Source organism: Suricata suricatta, chromosome 15 (genome assembly GCF_006229205.1).
Source record: "Suricata suricatta isolate VVHF042 chromosome 15, meerkat_22Aug2017_6uvM2_HiC, whole genome shotgun sequence".
NCBI classification, from domain to species: domain Eukaryota; kingdom Metazoa; phylum Chordata; class Mammalia; order Carnivora; family Herpestidae; genus Suricata; species Suricata suricatta.
In genome coordinates, this window is record NC_043714.1 from 17862130 (window position 1) to 17884647 (window position 22518).

At 35.2% G+C, this 22518-nt stretch overlaps 1 protein-coding gene across 1 annotated transcript in view; it reads left to right on the plus strand.

Annotated features, from left to right (window-relative positions):
• Positions 1–22518, plus strand: part of C15H8orf34 (chromosome 15 C8orf34 homolog) — a 387313-nt gene that overhangs the window by 233653 nt on the left and 131142 nt on the right.

Here is a 22518-nt window from a genome sequence, read left to right on the forward strand (position 1 = left end):
ACAGTATCCCATACTTTATTGGGAATATATGCCATTTCCCAGCTTTTCCCAAATGCAATTAGGGATAGAGAAGGGCTGAAAAGTTGAGCATGGAAACAAATGCACTGTGATTTGCACATTAACTCAGGAAAAAGTGCAAGAATATAGAATTGAAGACCAATTTTGAACATGAATTTCCAATGTCTGCATTCAAGTACTGCTATTTAATGTTTCATTTATATGCAATATGGGAGTTTTTAATGAACAAAAAATAGGCCTCTTAACATAAATTTTTTGCAGGAATTATTGATACAGAGTTCAGATATTTCTAAGAGTTCTGGAAGAGTGGATACATAAGAGAGGGAGGTGGGCAGGAAGATAGTAATTCATTAAACTAATTACATGGCACATTGCTTTGAAGAATGTTACTATTTGTGTCACTACATGTACCAAGAGTTGGGTGTTAACACTTGTATGTAAACGGTGGTCATGTCATTTATATAGTGATTCTCCCTAATGAGGCACTGCCTAGAGTTCTCTGATTTATTCCCAGGGGATAATCAAATGTGTGTTAGTCTTAAAAATCTCTATTAAGATCTAAGAAATGTATGTGATATTAAGGTCTAATGTAATCATATTTGGACTTAGTTCATTAAAAATAACTAGGCAGGGGTGCCTGGGTGGCTCAGTCAGTTAAGCGTCCGGCTTCAGCTCAGGTCATGATCTCACAGTTTGTGGGTTCGAGTCTCACATCAGGCTCTGTGCTGACAGCTAGCTCAGAGCCTGGAGCCTGCTTCAGATTCTGTTTCTCTCTGTCTCTGCCCCTCCCCTGCTTGCACTGTCTCTGTCTCTCAAAAATAAATAAAAGACATTAAAAAATTTTTTTGAATAACTAGGCAAACTTTGATATATTCTTGTTTTGATTCACATACTCAGCAGGTCCTCTTAGGTATCTACTAGGCTTTGAGAGATAAGTAGCTATTAAGCCAGAGCAATAACTTAGCAATAGAGGAGGTAGAAAATATTGTCCCTTTCTCATTTATTAACTTAGTTAAGTTAGTTTAACTTAATTTGACTTATTAACTTAATTTGAGGACACCTGAAAACTGTAAGAAAAAAGTTAAATATTAACTTAAAAGTACCCAGTGAGGGCATATTACTGTGATGTTCATTTTTTTATGCATTCCAATGATGAATAAATAAGAAATTGATTTAAGAAACTTTGGATCACATTTTATGGTTATAGTAAATCTTTAGGTATATCTTCAAGGGAGTGATTAAAACAAAGACACAGGGAAGTAGCATGAGCTAAGATGTGGAGATGGAACAAATAGCAATGTTTAGGTAGAAATAAGGCAACTGGCAAGCTTTTTACAAGAAAGATAGAACCAGAAAATAAATATCTTTAAACCTTTAGAGTCAATTATAGTTTAAACAACATATTCATAGAAATGGGTATACATTATTATTTTAAGTCAGATTGGAAGAAACCCTAGTTAAATTTCTTGGTTTTTAAAATTAAATTGAAATATATTCTTTTCCTCAAGTTTTACAAATTTTTATTTTGTAGTGACATGAATTTAAGTCAGTATCAACTAATTTATTGATATATTCACTTTAGATTGCTATATTGCTTGGTACCCACTGTTTATAGATTTTGAGTCTGCTAACAATTTTGATTACAGAGTAAACACAAAAATGCATGTTTGTTTAGTCTCTGACTCCAATTGTTCATGTCCATGTTGTTACAAATAACAAACAGTAAGCAGAAGCCCCAAGAGTAAAAACACCAACAATGGAATCTCATACTTCAGTGATTCAGATGAGAAGAGCTTGTTTTTCACATTAGTTTCAAAACTGGTCAAGGGTGATTTCAAAAGTGAAATATACTGGTCACTTTTACCTGTGAAATGAATATGAAGAATGATGGAATGTTCTTCTCCATAGCTTTATTGATATCCAAATAGGATAATTACCTGGTACAATTCTCTGCAATGTCCCCATTTCAAACCCATTTTTATCACTTTCAAACCAATAATGATGTAAGCACCCTTCACTGACTGCTACCTACGAGCCAGACACTGTGGGCACTTCTCATGTTTTGAGAGCACAGAGCAGTTTTGAGTTAGCCTCTACTTTTCTCCATTTTGCTTATGGAGTAGCTGAGGATCTGAGATGTTAAATAATTTGTGTAATTTGTCCCAAATCACACAGCTAGCAGCTAGGAGGAGGTGTAATCAGAATTTAAATATTGGTAAATATGGGTTCAGATGACACTGAACTACTAAACCATGTCACCTCTCCAGTGTTCTAAAATACTATAGAAATCATATCATACCCTAGCTCGTCAAACCTCTTTTGCCTATCTGATCCTTTAAACCAATACTGCCATTCAAGACCTTTCATAATTAAATATCATGTTACTCATCCAATTGTATTTCACATAAGTACCTTATATTTGTGTATACATTCAACAAACATTCATTAAATATATGCAAAGAACTATGCATGGTTCTAGAGAAACCAAGGTGAATATCTATGGTCTCTGATTTTCAGGAACTTAAAAATTAGTGAGGAGCACCTACAGACAAAACAATTATATATTTTTTTCTTTCTCTATCTCATTACTTCTGCTAAGTTCTTTCTCTTTGTGTCTGTACTTTTGCTAACATGGTTCTTCCTGTAAGTCTTATAGGTCTGTTTGAATTAATAAGTCAATAACTAGAATAAAATGCCCATGTTTAGAAAATGTCAAGTTCCTGGCTACCTCATAAGATATTGGCTAGTCCATAATTGGCTGACTTTATTTCTAGCACTATTTAATGCTTCATCCAGTTGAATATGTATTAGTGGTTTTACAATATGTAAAGTATGGCTATGTTCTCATATTGGAAAAATTTTTAATATTTATTATATCTTCCAGAAAGTTGTACCTGCAGGCATAACAAAATTATTGTTTGGATAATTGGCTCTAAACCCAGTGGATTTCAGTGAGACTGAAGGAAAGTAAGAGTAGTGAATGTTATTGGAATTAAATTTCAAAGTACGAGGAGAAAGCTGTAGGAATTCTTGTCCTATGGCCCGAACTTTTCTTGTGAAGAAAAACATCTCCATTTTTTATGCCTTTTTTTAATGCTGTTTTCTTACTTAGACCACCTACCCATTCCTATTTACCAATCTTCAAAGCTACCTGTCATCTTGTCACCCTGAATGTCTCAAACAGGTATTGATTTTCTTGAAATAACTATGAAGGATATTTAAACTTACATTCTCTTTATTTTTTTAATAAAGTAGCAGGAGTGATGATCAAAATTACACTCCTAAAGTAAATATCTAAGGCCCATAATTCTACTATAAGGATGCAGTTATATATTTATTAGATTTTTTTGAAAACCTCTTTTCCATTTCTTTATCTGGATATAGTTTTTTACCTCCTCCAAAGGTTGAACATCTGCTACTTCATTTAGAAGGTCAAAGTTAAATGGATAAAATAAGAAATATAAAATTAAGCTTGCAGCTTGGAGGCTTTCTATCAAGCTGGTAGAAGTTGAGTGGACATGGTGGTGAATAGTCAAATGTGTCACTTCTCAGTAACAGATGTATAAGTCAGTGAATGAAGACACAAATATTAAAAACTAGATACGGTTTCAAAGCAATATATTAAACTTCAAACACCATGGGTAATATGTCATTGAAGTTCAATGGAAATAAATCATTACTGTGAACTAGGGTGATGAGAAAGACTACATGGAGGAAGTAACCTTGGAGCTGAACTGGAAAGAAAGCATGAGAAAGAAAACATGAGCTAAAGAAAACATGAGAGGGCTTGGCAGATGAGATGAAAATTTGAGGGAGGACATGCAGCCTACAATAAAAAAGGCATATGGGAAACAAGGTTTTCATGAGCAGTAGAGATAATATGTTTCCATTTAACCAATTTAAAAAAAATTTTAATTAGTTTTTAATTTTAAATTATATTTCCCTGCTGCCTTTGACCACCATGAAGCTATCACCTCATGGAAAAAGAGGTACCACCTAAAAGAAAGGTTTTTCTCTTGATTATCTTTCAAAGCTAACTTCTTTGAGGGTAAACAGATACAGACATCTTAAAGGAAGACCTGGGGAGAGAGAAAAGTATTTTCTAAAGTCTAAGAGGTCTTCCTTTGCATCTCTAAAGCAAGGCTCCTCAGAGGTCTACTCATGGATCATATATTCATAGTGGAACATGAGAGAGTGCCCAGCTGACAGAGTCAAAGAAGAAACCTCATACTATCCTGGATAGCAAGAAAAGACATAGAAAGGCTAACTTAGGAAGTCAGAGACAAATGTCCTCGTTCACCTCTCAGGACAAATCCCACTTGTGTAGAGTGTAGAAACACCCAGAAGGATTAAGAATGGGGAGGAAGGTGACAGAATCTTTGCTCAAAAACTGTAGACTTGTTGATATAAACTCTTTGCGCTCTTGGACTGTTGGTTCCCATTCTGTGTTTATGTAGCCAAAAGTGTAGAACAGAAAGGAATAGAGAGAAGGAGACTTACAAGGTAGGACTGGAAGACAATTCCAGCCCTCCCAGCTCCTCTGTGTTAAGAGGAGGAGGCTCAGCAGCTTCTACCTGCTCTGTGAGGGACACGGAGGAAAGCTGAGAATTGAGGATGAGGGAACTGTTGCAGTGAGGGCAAAGGGGCCCTGTGGTCGAGATGTGATGTCCCAGGCTAGGCTGAGTGCAGGAGGAGGTTGGAGGTGGGACTCAGAGGACCCCAGAATGGAAGTGGAGCTGAATCAGTGGTGTGGAGGAATGATGGCCAGGCTTCTGACCATACTGAGAGCAAACCATGCCCAAACACCAGATTGTGTAAGCACAATCTTCTCAGAGTCCAGCGGGGAACACAGAGGTGGGCATTGGGATAACTGCTTGCTACCAGAAAGAATAGCAGCTTGCTAACCATTGTCTTGAGGACACACACTCTTCCCTTTGTAACCAGATGCCACCTTATCTGGCAAGGGAGAAAAGTGAAACTTGAAAGAAGAAAAAAAAAAGTCCTTTTTGGGAATTTTAACTTAATTTGACTGTATCTGAATTAAAAAGAGACTACACTTATTGAAAAAGAAAGTTTACACCAAAGGAAATAAAGATACCTTTAAAAGACATATTTAAGGGCTTATTATTATTATTATTATTATTACTTAATTTTGTTTTATTTGCCCCTTTATGCAAAAGGATACATCACTTATAAAAAATAAAGAATGCTATATATTTTTTTTACCCATCTTAGTTGTAATTAGTTCTGGAACAGTCTGCATGTATTTTGGAGGCCTGGAGTGAAGTGTTTGTGTTGGGAAATAGTGATCCGTAGACCTAGAAATATATAAATATTTGCCTGAATGTGAGAACACCAATACATTGAAGTTAGATCTGGAAATATATTCAATGTGTTTTATATGAAAAAAGTGCTTTCATTTCAAAAGTTCTGAGAGACGAAACACAGAAGAAGTGCTGGATGAGTTTCCCTGTGGCTCTGACTTTATCTAAGCCATGGCAATCGTCCCTTTGGAGACTCTGAGCTAGGACAGTGCGAAACATCACGGGTCATATGGTGCCTGAGTCCTCCAGCAGTGGGGTGTGCGCGCATGTGTAGGAGTATGCGTGTATGCATGCGTATGTGTCTGTGTGTGTCTGTGTGGATGTATGAGTGTGGTATGTATGTCCTAATGAGTATGGGTATATGTGTGTCTGTCTGTCTACCTGTGTGTGTACATGTGTGTACGTTCTATGAAAAGCTGCTATAGGCTGACTCCATTTTTTTTTGCCAAATTGTATTCATAAAACCACACATTGGATCTGAGACTCATAAAGTAGATCATATTTTTCCTACCCAAATGATGTTATAATTTTGGTTTAAAGTTAAGATACATCATCAAATCATAGCTATAATCAACACTGCAACTACAAAGGGAAAATTCAGTTACTACAAAACTTTATAATTTAAAATAACAAAATTACATCATATCATTTTATTAATTATGGACGAAAATATTATAATAAATAATTGGGGGTGGAACGCCAATGTACCATAAACTGTATATAAAGACACCCTATATACAACTTAGCTGTATCTATCACAAATTTGGCCAAATGTTAAGTTACGATAACTATTCATCTTTAATTCATAATTTTATTTACCATTTTGAAACTGGGAAAACACTGTAAGGAATTGTTTGAATGACTAGGCCTCTTAAAATAAGGTAGTTTGAGTTTTTACCTGTTTTGTCTTTTATATATTTTGATATCAAAGTTCAACTAATATTCATGTCAGGCTATTTAATGTGAAACTACCCACTAAAGTAATTCTTTCAGACTTCATTAAGAATTTTATTCTAAATAACTTGGAGAAAAGGAAAGTGACTTGAATGTAATATTTGTTATCTATAAACTTTGTAACAGATTACCATACACTTAACATCTTAAAACAAGGCATATTTATTATCTCTCAATTTCTTTGAGTCAGGTATTTAGGCACAGCTCAGTTATGTCTTCCAATTTTGGATTTCTTACAAGGTTGCAATCAAAATGTCAGGCAGGACTCCTGGAGTATCGTCTGATGCTCATTTGGGGAAGGATCTCCCTTTGAGCTCAAAGCATTGTTGGCAGAATTCAGTTCTTCAAGGGTTGTTGGACTGAGGCCTCAGTTCCTACCTGGGTGGTGGCAGAAGCCACCCTGTCTTCCTTGTCATGTGGGCCTTCAAAACATGGCAACTTGTTTCATCAAAGTGTGCAAGCCAAAAACAAACAAACAAACAAACAAACAGAAAAAATGTGCTAGCAAGATGAAAGTCACATTCTTAAAATACCTAATCACACAAGCAGCTTGGCTTCATTCTGCTATTTAGAAGATAAGTCGCTATGTTCAGCCACACTTCAATGGAAGAGGATTATACAAGGACATAAGCACTGCAAAGCAGCAATTATGGGTCATCTTAGAGTCATCCTGACAAAGATGTGTTCAGCATATTATCGTTATGTAACTCCTCTTGTTTTCTCTCTCATGTATAGTGCTTGTGAAGGGCAAAGTGTTGTGAGTCCAGAAGAGACCAGAACATATGTGCTTTTTGTATTATTCATATAGCAGAGTGGTAGGTGACGAGTGGTGTAGCTATAAGCTCAGGGCTTTCATAATACTAAAAGATCTTGTAATAAAGGATCATGGCAGAAACTGTTTCATAAAGATGAATCTCAAGGTGAAATCTTTGTTTTATTCATCATGGTGCTGAGTGTGGATGCAAACTGAGAGTGAGTTCAGTTGTGCTCCAGAAGGACTGTGGATGAGACTAAAGAGAGGAGGGAAAATCAAAAAAGATGGGATGCCAAATATGAAATACCCTTTGGGAGCAAAAGCCAATGAAAGGTCCAAGATGTTTAACAGTGGTTTAGGAGAAGATTTGCTGTTCAAAGTTAAACTTAGTCAAAATAGATAGTCAAGAAACTATCTCTTCCATAGTCATATGGAATTTTCGGGAAAAATATCTGTTAGATATCACTTGGAGTGAGGGTGTATGGTGAGGTATGTTGTTGGTTTCATGGTGTTAAAGTAAAAGCAGAGTAGCACCAGAAGACTAAGTCATTCTTGTGTAACAGAGTTAATCAGTAATGCAGTATGAATACAGTATTGTGCTGTGGTTGGGAAAGTATCACCTTAGTGTTCACATCCAGGCTGCACATCTTAACATCAGCGACCTGATCAAACTAGAGTTTAACTCAAATGTCAGAATCCATAGGCTGAATGTGGCCTACACTGTTGTTTGGTCTATACTTTAAACTCCCAAAACTGATTAATCTCCTGTCAACACTCTTGTTTTTTTATACCTATCCTTTTTATTCATATAAGGTACCTGCCTGTAATGCAGGTAAGTGGGAGATAAAAAAAACCTTAGAGAAGGGTTTTCAACCTCAGCACTACTGACATTTTGGACGTTATTAACATTCTTTTTTGTAAGAGACTAGCCTCTACCCACTAGATCCCACTAGTATCCACCATCTCCTTCCCTCAGTTATGACAATAACAACAACAACAACAAAACATCTTCAGACTTTGCGTTATGAGGGGGAAGAATAAATTACCCATGGTTGAGAACCATTGTGTTGGAGGGTTGTTATGTGTGGCAAAATAAGGTGTAACATCTGAAAACACCTGAAACAGTGATTAAAACATAACAGATATTGAACAAATGATAATTTTTCTTTAAATGTTTGACATTGGAGAGTAGTATTATTACATGGATTTAATGTAATACAAGTGTTCTGGAACATGGAAGGCAAATAATACTGTGTCTGTTTGAGCGCTCATTTGAGAAATCATTTGTTGTAGGTGTTATGTGTATACACCTACATGTGTATGTTTATATGTAAAAGCTGATACCTCTGAAGTCACACCAATCTATCTTCAAATGCTATCTCTTCCAATTAATATGTATGCCTTGGGGAAATGCTTCATATTACCTTATCTACAATGTACCTTATCAATGAAATGGAATAACAATGGCATGCATATCATGGTCTCAGAATGATTCATTCACTCATTCATTCAATATATATGCATTGAACCTTGATTATGTTCCAGGGATTGTATACAAAATGTAAGACAGTCTCTACCCTCCTGGAAATTTAGTGGAGAATCAAATGATGAACTGATAAACATAAAAAGTAATTACTGAATGTAACAAATGTTCTGGAAATGAAGAAAAATAAGAATAAATAATGATAAATGATGCTCTGTTAGATAGAATAGTCAAGGAAATACCCTCTTAGAGGTTAAATTTGAGCAGAGATTTGAATGAAGAGAAAGAAGCCTTGTATGGTCATATCTGTGGAAGGGCACCCCAGGTAGGAAGGACAGTAAGTGCAGAGACCTGAAAACATTTATGTTATTGGATTGTTCAAGGAACAGAAAGAGGCCATGGAGGCTATAGAAGGAGTATTTGTATAACCACTTTGTACAGTTTTTGATTTTTATATATTTTTTCTTATCTTGAAATATCCATTTTTAGTAAACTCAAAATGTTTCTATAATGTAGGGTGTGAGATGAGTTCTTAGGTGATATCATGCTGCATGACATGTTATTAAAGAATAGTTCCATAGAGGCAACTATCCAAGAAAATGGAACAAAGTTGAAAATGGTCTTATAAAATTTCATTTGGGGTAGCAGTGTTTTGTGGCTTGAAGTGTAAAGGATGAGAACAGCATGTGAATTCCAAGAAAGCAACATGCAATAGAAAGAGAACTTACAGTGTGTCAGACAGGATGGCAACATCTTGTGGCATGTGGCTCCCATCTCAGTGATGGAAAAGGTATGTCTTGTGCTTGCTTCTTGCCTGTGGCACACCACAAGGGAGAATGAGTTGGCAACCACAGCCAAAAAACATCAGTAACAATTTTAGTATATGACCAGCCATGATCTTCTTTTTTTATTTTCCTAAAATTTTATTCTTTTAAAATTTATTCCAAAGGGCTGAGCATAAAACAGAAATAAAGGGAGTTTAGAGGGGACAGGAAGAGAGGTAGCTACGATACTTAATGCTATTTTTGAATTAACCATATTGGATTTAGGATTCCAACAAATGTGACAACCATAATGAAATACTTTTTTTCTAATTTATTAAAAACTTTTTAAATGTGTATGTAGTTGGTTAAATTTTGCCTGAGAATGTCACATGATGAGAAGAAAATCTCAGTAGCAATGCAGAAAGTTGAGAGAGGGAGTAAAGCAAAGTACAAAGGAATTAAAATGGAGGACTATTGGAGCAGAAGTCTATAATGTCTAATATCTATTGAAGAAGAATACTTTCAAAACTAAGGAGTTAAGCAAAAGTAAAGATAGAATACAAGAAAAGAAAGAGGAAAGGAGGGTAATGGTGGAAGATGTCAACCACCGAAGACATATCACACTTGAAATCCAAGAAGAAAGTAAACTAACAATAAATCCTGAGTTTAATCACAAATATCACACTAATTTACTTTCTTGTATTTGCATCATATATGTAAAATAAACTGACTTCAACTAGAGTCAATTCTACTAAAGATAAGTTTAGAGAAGAGATATAGAAAATTTAGCTGCTAGTCTTAGGACTGTCACAATTAGTGTATAAATTTACCATACTGTTTCTAAAAGGCTTATTTTGAGTTAGCAAATTATGTAATCTCAATGCAGAAACACTCTTCAAAAAGCCCATTTAATACTTGTGGTCTGGATCAAAAACCAAAATATCAAATATGGTGCAGGTTACATATGTTAGGCTGATGGTCAAAGTTCATTAGCAATCAACAAATGAATACCATGCACATAGGGACTTCTTGATAAGACCTTATTTATTTAACATAGAACCTGTAGGAACATAAAAATTATTTTAAATAGGGTTAACAATTAGTTTAAAAACAAAAAGAATAGATATATATTTGTTGTATCACTCGGAGAGGCTGAAATAATGTTTGCTGTAATGTAATGGTGGCACATACAACCGGTGATCATTCTATTACTAAACCATTGGGATGAGAGAGAAATGACTTTTCACTGTTGAGAGATATTAATTGTATGAGTGCTTTAGCCAATCAATTCCCATTGAAATTAAAATGGAGTAAATACACTTTTAAATAGTAGTTAAAATGATAGCTTTTGCAAGATTTTGCAGTGATTATTATATTTTAAAAGATTACACCTTTTTATTCATCACCTTATTGAAAAGTAATCATTTACTAAATTCCAGTCTTTTAGATTAATCACTCTTTCTCTGTGACTACCTGGATACCATTATTTGCCATGTTCAGTAAACACTTTGCCTTGTCTGCCTTGCTGTATGTTTTCCACTTGTATTCCTGAACACCTCTACTTCTAAGCTCTTTGTTGATCTGTCTTGGGCTTCCCCTTAATATCCCTCAAACCTTGTCCCTGACGCTACTCTTCCGATACGGTCCCTGGTTCTGTGTTGTCCACAATGTGTCCTCACTGCAATTAGCCCTGTAACTGGGTTTTCTATCAGGCCAGTGTGCTTATGTAACTTTACCTGATCTGAGTCTACATGCCTGGATTTTCAGTTATTTTTATGAAAGAGAATTGTTCATGATTTCTATCTGTAAAACCTTCAGAAGGTGACAAAAATTTCATGAAAAAGTCATTTTTTTATAGATTATAATCTCTTAAATTTGTGGTGGGTGAAAATTAAGAAAAATAGATACATTCTGTGCAAAAACCAGACTTCACACAGTGTCTGGATTTGAATTTGCTAGAAGCAGTAGTATTTTCTTGCAGACTGGAAAGAGAAAACCACTCCCAGATGTCTTAATTTTTCTAACCGTAAAGCCTTCACAATTTACATCATGATGGGTTCAATTAGCACAAGTCTTGTGATTCATTTGCAATCTAAGCGAACAAATTCTAGCCTATGAATTTTTACAAATGTTTGTGGTCATGGTGTGTTTGGCTTTCAAAGGTCAAAGAAACTAAACAGGAACTGGTCACTAACCAAGATATCTCAGGAAGTTTCTTGCTCCTTTTGGTTAATAGTAGAAGATACAGAATATATGTAAACTTAAATTTATGTAAACATTTTCTGTAACTTACTGGCCTAATCACTCTCTTTGTTTATTGATCTCATGTGGTCAAGGAAAGTAAATACTCTGTAACCTGCTCTTTCATTTTTTAAAGAGGGAAACCAGCACAGCATTTAAATTCCACAGGACATTTTTTTTCCTTGATGCAATTCTAACTTAAAATTTAAAAAAAAATTTTTTTTATGTTTATTTTTGAGAGAGCGAGTGAGTGAGCAGGGAAGGGCTAAAGAGAGAGGAGCACAGAGGATCTGAAGTGGGCTCTGTGCTGACAGCAGAGATGGGACTCAAACTCCTGAACCTTGAGATCATGACCTGAGCTGAAGTCAGAATCTTAAATAACTGAGCCACCCAGACACCCCTAATTTAAAAATTTTTAAACTCAGTTTACTCTAAAAAAATTATAGCCAATAATTTATGATATCAACCATTTTGTTCTTAACTGTTTATAAATTTGGTTAAGTTGTGCTCTTCTGATATGGAGAAAGAATGCTTAACTCTTATTGCAGGCATGACTGTAGAAACATTGGAGAATTTTTTACCATAATACCCAGGAATCATTGTCTTACCACTTGGAAGAATGAAGATGTGAACACAAAATGAGCAGTAGGCAAAAGTTTATTAGACTCTAAGATTTGGAAGGAAGAATAGTAGGAAAGCTCTCTTTACAGAAAGGGGACACTCGGAAGTGAACACTTGCCAACAATAGGCAAGGGTCCTTGTTTGATAAAGTTCTGGTCGCCCCATCCCTTCCCTTCTTCCTCGTTCCTTCTCAGGTTTTATCCTTATTGACTAGGTAAGTCTAGGTGTTCAGTTGTCCATTCCTGATTGACTCATTTCCGTTGTATGAGGGGCGGTGTATGGCCAAACCATTCCTTGTGGGTTAGAGGTTTTATAGTCTACTTATTTTTAGTCAGATCTTTCATCAAATTCCTGAAGAAAACCTGAAGGGAAATCACCTAAGGGGATTTGCTGTGGTCAGACACTCCCAGCATGGTTCCAAAATAAGTCTTTCCCCACCAGGAATGTCAGGTCCTAATCCTTTCCCTCTCTACCTATTTAATCCTATTATTTTTCCTATCATAGAACCAGAGAACCATTAGAAGCATGGCCTTAACATTTTTCCTCCATCTTTCAACCCCAATTTATCCCAGCAAAGTGGATTGTTTTGTTCTCCATTGTTACTTTCCCTCTTATAGGGAAATATAACTGTCTTGCATAACAAAGAGTTTTCATAAATATTTTACTTAAATTTGTTTAATTTCTTATATATTTTCTTAACATTAGTTTTATTTTTAATAATTCACTTAGAATATATAACATCTACTTAAAATATTTGACCAAATCAACACTATCAACGTAAATCAACAAACCAATTTCAATGCAAGGAAAAACTGCCATATAATTCTTGGGTAACCCTTCACTGAATTACTGTGAAGGGACTTATGTTTGGAAAGCTTTTAATTTTTGTTATAAAGTTCCTAGAAACAGATGTGAAAATTCACTCATATGCCACATTGTCTAGTCCAAGCAGCTGTAAATTATTTCATGGATTATACTTGAACGAAATGATAGTCCTGAGATTATTTCATCTAGGCAGCTGTTATTTCCTTAAATTCAATCAAAACAATTCTTTGCTTGATTCATTCTTGGTTATTTAGATTGTATAAAGATAAAATGCTCAAAGTCTTTAGTCATAAATTAGTTCATTTTTCTCAATAGTGTTCCTGTGAGTCAAAGGATACATCACTATTTTATAGGCTACCTTTGAAAATAAATCACTGCTTTCTGCTTCTCACTGTGATAAAAAAATAAGTATGATACTCTCTTCTTTTAAATATAATATTAATATAATGTATCATTTCACTTATAGAGAAAGTTAACATAAGAAGTGTCACAGCTTAGTTTTAACTGTGGGGCTAATAATTGTATCAGCTTTTCTCAGTCATATGCTCTATAGCTTCACTCACCCTTCCTTCCTAGCCCTCGCATCGTCCTTCTGTCTACCAAACATCTCTATGGATATTTTGAAGACAGCTCCATCTCAGTATGTGCCAAACCAAAGATATTGTCTCTTTCTATGTTCCCCAAAAATGTAATGTGGAGAAACTTGCTAGGATTTCACGTTCAGTCGTTCACTAACCCTACTGAGTCTTCCTCGGAAATTACCTCCTAACACATTTCTCTCTCTTCTTGTTGTGATTTCGTTACTCCAGGCTGCCAGAAGCTTATACATGCACTACTGATATAGACTCCTTCCTGCCTCATCTCCCTGTTTCTGGTTTTTATTTCCAAATGGCTGTAGGCATGTGTAACACAAATGTATTCAAAAACCAGTTTTTGAAAAGCCAGTTTCACAGAAAAGATCATTTTGTCAAATAATCAATTAACCAAATTTATCAAATTATACTCAAGTCTTCCCTTGAGACTAGTGTTTGATAAGTGCTTTTAGGAACTCAGGGCTACCTTTATAAAAAAAGTCTTATAGTCAGCAAACATCAATGAATGCCTACACTGTATGAGACACACTTTTAAGACACGGGGGTTATGATAGTAAATGAGAGATACTTAATTCCTATCTTGAGATATCAGGAAAGAAACAAATTTTTTAAAGTAGGTGAATAATTGCAGAGGTGTATGTTGTCCATTTGTGTATATGTGTGTGTGTGTGTGTGTGTGTGTGTGTGTGTGTATTCAGGTATATATATATATATATTCAGGTAGTGACAAAGGCTATGGGAAAAAAAAAAGCCAGATAGCAGGATAGCAAGTAATGAAAGTAAATAATCTTTTGAATAGAGTCAATGAATATGATTATATTATTCTCAGGAATATTATTCTCACATATATTTAATGACTATGTTCATATTTGCATCAATTCAAGGAATATTAATTTACTCTAAAACTATTGGATATAGCATAGTTTAGTTTATTTAAAAATATAATTTTTATTAATATATTCATGAAGTATCTGTCCTAGAACAGCACTGTCCAATAGAAGTACAATATGAGCCACAAATTAAAACAACATATATAATTTTAAAGTTTCAAGTAATCACATTAAAAAAAGAAAAAGGAATAGGTAAAATTAATTTTATTTATTATTATTTATTTATTTATTTATTTATTTATTGAGAGACAGAGAGAGACAGCATGAGCAGGGGAGGATCAGAGACAGAGGGAGATACAGAATCTGAAGCAGGCTCCAGGCTCTGAGCTAGCTGTCAGCATAGAGTCCGACATGGGGCTTGACCCCATGAACCATGAGATCATGACCTGAGGCAAAGCCGGACGCCCAACTGACTGAGCCACCCAGGTGCCCCAAAATTAATTTTAATAATAAAATTTGTTTACGGCCACCTAGGTGGCTTAGTCTGTTAAGTGTCCGACACTTGATCTCAGGGTTGTGAGTTCAAGCCCTACGTTGGGTTCCATGCTGGACATGAAGCCTACATAAAAATAAAATAATAATAAAGTTCATTTAGTGCAGCATATCCAAACTATTATTATTTCAACACATAGTCAATATAAAAGTCATAAATTATTTTGTATCATTTTCTTCATAAGTCTTCTAAATCCTGTGTTTACTTTACTCATAACAGCGTATCACAATTCAAACTAGCCGTTCTGAGTGTTACATAGCAACAGGTAGCTATTCACTAATGAATTGGTTGGCATAGTTCTGTAATAAATGATTACATTAACTATAGTAAATATATTCTTGATATTAAGTTGAAAATACAAGTGTATGCTCTTATGAAAGAACTGATTAATGGAAATCCATTTATAGTTATAATTAATACATTTAGGAGCTCATTTACTAAATATAATTGACAATTCATTTCAATGAAGAATATTTTATTGAGATAATATCTCTATATTATAGAGATCATAGCATTGCTTATGTTCAAAAAATATTTCTAAAAGTTGTATATAACTCTAACAAATTGGTTATTTTAATAAATATACCTGCAGTTATCTTTTTAAAACACAGATTTGATAATTTTATCTCCCTTCATTATCTGAGACGAGGCTCTTTTCCAGTATTGTATCCAAATCCCTATACATCTCAGGTTATAGTCAAATATCTGCATAAAATTCCCCCAAACACTATATACTTTCAAATCTATGTGCATGTTCATGTTCTTCCATCCCTCCAAAAAGTCCTTTACTACCTGGTCTGGCTTATATGCTTTTACTCACTTCTTAATGTATTCAGCTTTTTAAATATTTTAATGTTTATTTTTGAGAGAGTAAGACAGACTGTGAGCAGAGAGGGACAAAGAGAGAGGGAGACACAGAATCTGAAGAAGGCTGCAGGCTTTGAGCTGTCAGTACAGTGCCTGATGTGGGGCTTGATATGGGGCTCTAGCTCATGAACTATGAGATCTTGACCTGAGCCAAAGTTGGATGCTTAACCCAGTGAGCCACCTAGGCATCCCAGTATATTCAGCTTTCTAATAATTACTTTATCATTTGTATTTCAGTTAGAAACTGAAAATATTCTATGTAATTAAAATAGAATAGTGCCAAGTGTTAATAGATAATATCTAGCTGAGTTTTTTAAAACTTTTTTTAAAACTTTTTTTTAGCTTTCTTATTTGTTTTCCATAACATTTAAAACATTTTGTTTTGTATCTAGGATAGGGCTAATCCCATTATATAGTTACTTATCTTTTTTTAAAAAAAGTTTTTAATGTTTATTTATTTCTGAGAGAGAGAGAGACAGAGCATGAACAGGGGAGGGGCAGAGAGAGAGGGAGACACAGAAATCAGAAGTAGACTTCAGGCTCTGAGCTGTCATTACAGAGCCAGACATGGGGCTCAAACTCATAAAATGCAAGATCGTGACCTGAGCTGAAATCGGTCACTTAACCGACTGAGCCACCAAAGCACCCCTACTTACCTACCTTCTTAAGTAGACATTAACTTCCACTAGGTAGTTAGATTTCAAAGTATCAAAATAGAGCAAGAGTATTTTTTTTAAATTCCCACCAGATTATTTTTACATAACCTTTCTCTACCACTATTATCTTAAGAATTATGAGATTCTATAGTGAAAAATGTATTTTAGATTTCTTTAAAGAAATTTTTAGTAGGCTAGAGTCTCTCCTTAAGAGACTCAATTTGTATCTACTTACCACCAAAGATGGTATATGGTATATCTACCTATCTACAGCACTTGGCTCCATATTGTGGGGGCATATCTTGGAAAACATTTTATTTAGAAAAAAAAAAAAGCCCAAAAAAGGGAAGAAAAGAAGGGAGAGAACAAGGGAGGGAGGGAGGGAGGAAGGAAAGAAAGAAGGAGAGAAGAAAGGAGGAATGAAGGAGGGAAAAAGGAAGGAGGGAAGGAAGAATGGGAAACACTGATACTATCCATGTTCACAGAACCTAAGTTTTCTATTTTTAGAAAATGTTCTCAGCATTTCTTGCCTTGACTTTACTGAAAATGCCTTGGATAGGATCTTACTCAAATTCTTTGTTTTTCTCTCTCTCAATTTGTGTAAACTTTCCAAAATTTTCAAAGTTTAGGCATGACTGTTTCTTTCTTTTGGTTATTTAATCCTAGACACCTGCTACCTGTAATAAAGCTGTTAAGAAAATGGAGTTATGGAGACCTAGATTTGTTATTTTTTTTCTTTGCATACTAAACATAGATTATTAGTAGTCTTCCATGACTAAACAGGATGCAGGATTCTTTAGAGTTGTATCACCCTTTCGAGCTTTGGTAAGTACTCCATAGTTTTTAGGAGCTTTTTGATCTTTGGCAGAACTAATATTGGTAGGAAGAAAAGGATCAGGTTTCTCAGAGTAATCACCTCCCAAGATTTCGAGAACCAACTATACTACATTGTCACAGCTGCACTGGACACTCCACAGCCACTGCAGCTGCTGAGGTAGTCTTAGCTTGTCACACCCTGAAGCATCCAATGAACTAGCAAGTGAATTCCAGCAGACTCCTCGCTCTAGGGTTCTCTTTTTCTCCCTCTGTGTGATAGTTATTCTGAGTAGGAAAAAAAATGATACTCAGATGGGGAGGGGGTGGCTAGCGTATCTTCAAAAAACCTTATGAAATACACTCCTTATGAAATACACTCCTGAAGTAGAAAAAGAACTCTAGCTTGGAAATTCAACTGTTTGTCGGAGAAGGGGGGGCCAGGTGGAGGGAAGGCTTGAGGTATGTTCTGATTTGAAGCTGTTGGCATAAGGAACCTGGAAGCAAGCTAACTAGAAGCATATTTGACTTTCTTTGGTTGGTTCTGAGTTGGAAATGGGGACAAAAGGAAGGAAGTGGCCTTTATTAACCAAGTCCTGAATGTTTGGGGCTAATTCCTGCTAAGACTTCATAGGATGATTCCAACAGAGGTGTGGGAAATGTTCTGATGTCCTAGAAGATCTTTCCTCTCTCTGTTTGTATGTCCAATCTCTAAGTCTCCTCCTTTAATCACTCTCCAGGCAGGAAGTTGGCCAAAAGATGACTAGAGATCCATATCTCCACTGCTTGATGATTTGTTCCCTTGTCTCCATAATCAGTTGTATCACAAGGGCTTCTTAATCATTTTGATGTTGTATCATCATGGTGACCATCTGATAAGAAAGTAGCTGTATAGAAGCATTTAAAACTTGCATTAAGTATTAAGATGGTGTAATTAAATGGTATGGTATCATGACCACTATGACATACACAAGACAAATTTAATGTTTATTTGAGATGCTTCAGAACCAACAACCTGAATACCCAACCAAGGCCAAGAGAATAATTCTGTAGGTCATAAAGATCAATCTTCGAGGGCCAGAAAGCTTTTTTCCTGAAGATGATATATAGCCTTTTCTAACTTATCTGTTTCATTGAGCCAAGTACAGCAAGAAGTACTAGCAATGGCACAGATACTACCATGACTAGTGAGTAAGAAATCTAAATTGTCTGTTACTACTCTCGCCAAAGAATTGAGACGGATCTGTAATCCATCTAGGTTATAGTGATATAATTTTATAATATATGCCAGAGTTAAAATGACAGGTCTTATAGTCTTTCTTTTTTTTTGTATGTTTTTTTGCTTTTTGGGTTTTTTTTTTTTTTTATTGGAGACATTGCTTCTTTGTAGGAGTACTGAATTGGTAACACCTCTAGGTAATGTGTCTGAATAATCAAGGGTAGCCTCATTTTGAAGCTTTTTTCTCAATTGTAATTTCCAGATTTGATGATTAATAGAATTAGAGTATCTATGTACAGATAAATTTTGTGATACTGTTCTTAAGGTGCATGAGATAGTAGGATAAAGCAAGAAAGACTAGCTCTCCTGGCTTCAAAGGAAGTAGAATCTGTTAGGAACACATGGATATCCAGGAAAAAAGAAATTTTTCATGACATGAAGTTGGAACCAAGGCCTTCTATTGGCTGGATTACATATTTGTATTTCTATTAGTTCAGATGGCAAATAATTGGCTTATCATCTTAGGAAGGTCCCTCTCTTTTTCCATGAGAAAAAGATACTAGCAGAATGACAAATGGATGTATTTAAGGTCATTTGTCCTTGTAGGTGCAAGTGCACCATTGGTTATAATTCCCCTTGATCTCATTTCCTCTAGATTGGAATTTACCCTAGATTTTCATCATGAGGGTCTCGTGAGAAATAGTGTATCCAGCAAGCAGTGGGCTTGAAGGCTATTCTTTGGAATAATCAAAGATTGGTGTTACAATAATAATAATACCCTAACTAACTGAAATTAGTTATAGGGTCATTATGGATAGACAACAACCAAGGGTCTCTAGAAAATGAAGAATGATTATAAGTAAGCAGATACAAAGCAAAATAGGAATTAGGCAAGGTTTTGGTCCAGCATCATGTACAGAAGCTGTCTACCATCTGAATTGTTCTAAAAATTGGGTCTTGGGTCACCTTCTACTGTGAAGATCAACTGCTTCTAGAGAATCTCTGAGAATCTTTAGTTGAGGTCCCCTATTAGATCAGGCTTCCAATTTTGTTGATTCTGGATTACTTCTTTAGTTGTGAAATGTGAATCCAACTATTTACTCCAGGAACTACTTCTGTATCTGTTGTTAACAGTATCTGATAGAATCCCTTCCAATTAGGTTGAAGAGCAGTTTTTCCCTGATACATCTTCTGATAGATAAAAATCATGAAGAGGCTATTTAAGAAGACTGTTTGAATGCACCCTTAACCTATAATATTTTGTGATGTCTCTGTTCATGAGGATAGTATCATACATACTATCTTTAAACACATGAACCTTCCAGTTACCAGTTCATAGGGAAGCAAACAATATGTCCCTAAGGGAGCAGACCATACTGCATCAAGGATGGGTAGAAGTATCTTTGACCAAAAGAGCTCAAAGATTTCTGAAAGTTTTGTTAGTTTTATTTCTAGGATATCATTGATTCTTTCTACCTTTTCAGAAATATGTAGATGTTAAAAGCAACATGGTCTCTGAGCAAGGGGTAATACCTTACAGAGTTCTTTTATAGTATTTCTTATGATAAGTGAATAAGATAAGATATGATAAGATAATAAGTGCCTTGATCACTTGATATAAAAGTTTATATTCCCAAGATTGGAAATACAAAATTGAGCAGGTTTTTAACAATTATAAAGATCATAGCTTTTTGACAAAAGAATGTTTCAACCCATCCTGAAATTATACAGACATACAATACCTAACTCATATTGAAATCTTATGTAACGTGGAAGCTATATAAAATCCTACCAAAAGGGCCCTTGAATTTTTGGTTTCTGACCATGACTCACATTTATAATTTTTCTAGAATTATGCTGGTCATAAATCCACATGATTTAAATATTACTTCAGCTGTCTTTTTAGAGTTTACCCAGCCATGTTAATTAAAAATAATAACCAATTCATCTGTACCTTGATAAGTAGTTTCATGGAGAAATTTACCTAATATGCATTTGAAACCACCTGGTGCCACCAAGGAGCTTTCTTGAGGGCACCAGAGATTATCTAGTGAAGCTAGAACCATATTTTTCCCTTTTATTTTTTTCAAAATCAGGGGCTAAATGTTGACATTTTATAATGTTTTTTTTGAATTCCTGTAAGGATATATCCTTTGAGTTTAATAGGATCAAAATCTTTATTAAGGCCACTTGTTTGTCAAAATGATCTACTATTATTTCCTTTAGCTCCCACATTATTTCTGTTTTCATGAACCCCAACTTTTATAATTGCTACCTCTTTTTGAAGAAGGAATGCTTTTAAAAGCACTTAAACATCTTGACCATTTTTGATGGGGGTTCCAACAGAGTTAACCCCTTTGTTTTCAAAACATCCCAAGTTCATATACTCATATATGTGTGTGTGTGTACATAAAATTCATATACTCACATATGTGTGTACATAAATTATATATATAAAGTTTTTAGAAGCACATCTGTATATATTTACTCTGTAGTCTTTGTCTAGTTGATAAGCTCAAATAAGTGCAATAATTCTGCCATCTGGGCTGACTTTACTTCAGGTAGAAGATTGTATTCCGAAGGCAAGCTTAAATTAGTAAGAGCATTTTCTTTTGTTTTTTATTTGATTTGATTACAATTTTTCATTTTTTATAGTTTATTGTCAAATTAGTTTCCATATACCACCCAGTGCTCATCCCAACAAGTGCCCTCCTCCATGCCCATCACTCATTTTCCCCTCTCTCCCATGCCCTATCAACCCTTAGTTTGTTCTCAGTATTTAAGAGTTGGTAAGAGCATTTTCTATTCCAATTTGAGGTTTTGAGGTATGATCTATCAACAGATAATATTAGGCCAGACTTTTCAATAGTGGTCCTCAAAAAGATTGAGCTGAGTGTAACGAGTTTCCTAACTGAACTAAGAAAATCACGAGGTTCTCTTCTTCTGGTAGGGACAGGAGAGGGCAGATCAGTCACGTCTCAGTGGTGAATAGTAATGTGAGGAAGAGACACTAACAAAATCTCATGGAGGCTAATTAGCTATAGCTGAAAAGTGCTGTGTTTTCAGACAGTAGTAATGTCTGTGTTGTATGAGGGACCATAAGATCAAGAGAGAAGGTTATATAACTACTTCAGCTAAAGCACCAAGTTTCAAAGTGATGGTTATTGCCCTAAAATAAGGGAATATGCCTTTGCAACCAGGTTAAAGTGATGAGTTTTTATGACTCCCATGAAACTGAGCTAAGGCTTGCCCAGATTGCTCATGTGCAAGTAGATGAAAAAACTTTAGTTGGGATTGCCTATAAAAGGAGACCAATAGACTCCTGTGACAAGCCTTCTTCCGATAACAAAAAGTCTGTTTATGACCTAAACTGAAAGTTGTCACAATCTCAGGAAAATTTGAAACTTGGTGTTTACAATATCCAGTTAAACCATAAATACTCTTGATTGCTTTGTGAGGGGTGTAAGATGTTCAGTTAATCCTACAGCCTTATCATGAGAGAGTAATTTCCCTTCTTATATGTTATAACCTCGAATAATGGAATGTGTTTTGCCAAGTGTAATTTTTCTTTTGAAACTTTATGTCCCTCTTTTGCTAAGACTGAGAACAAATAAATGGAATCCTTTTTACAGGGGATGAAGCAGGGGATTGTGTACGTGTTCTATCAAGACTGAATTACTGGGGAAACTTAGATCTTTTAGTCTTGATTGAGGACCTGGGGAAAAAAGGCACAGGCTTCAGTGAACCTTGGGCATGATTATCCAGGTATATTGGATATATATATCCAGGCATATTTCCCACATGAAAACAAAATGGAAAAGTTAAGAGTGAAAACAGAGAAGGCTCAGACATGCTCTTATTCAAGGTCATTGGATTGGGAATCTGTGAAGACAAGCTAATTAGAAGCAAATGACCTTATATAATTAGTTTGGAAGACTTATAGGTTTGTCTTTGATTGGCTCTGAGTTGGAAGCAAAGGCAAAAAATAGAGAAGCTGCAGTCA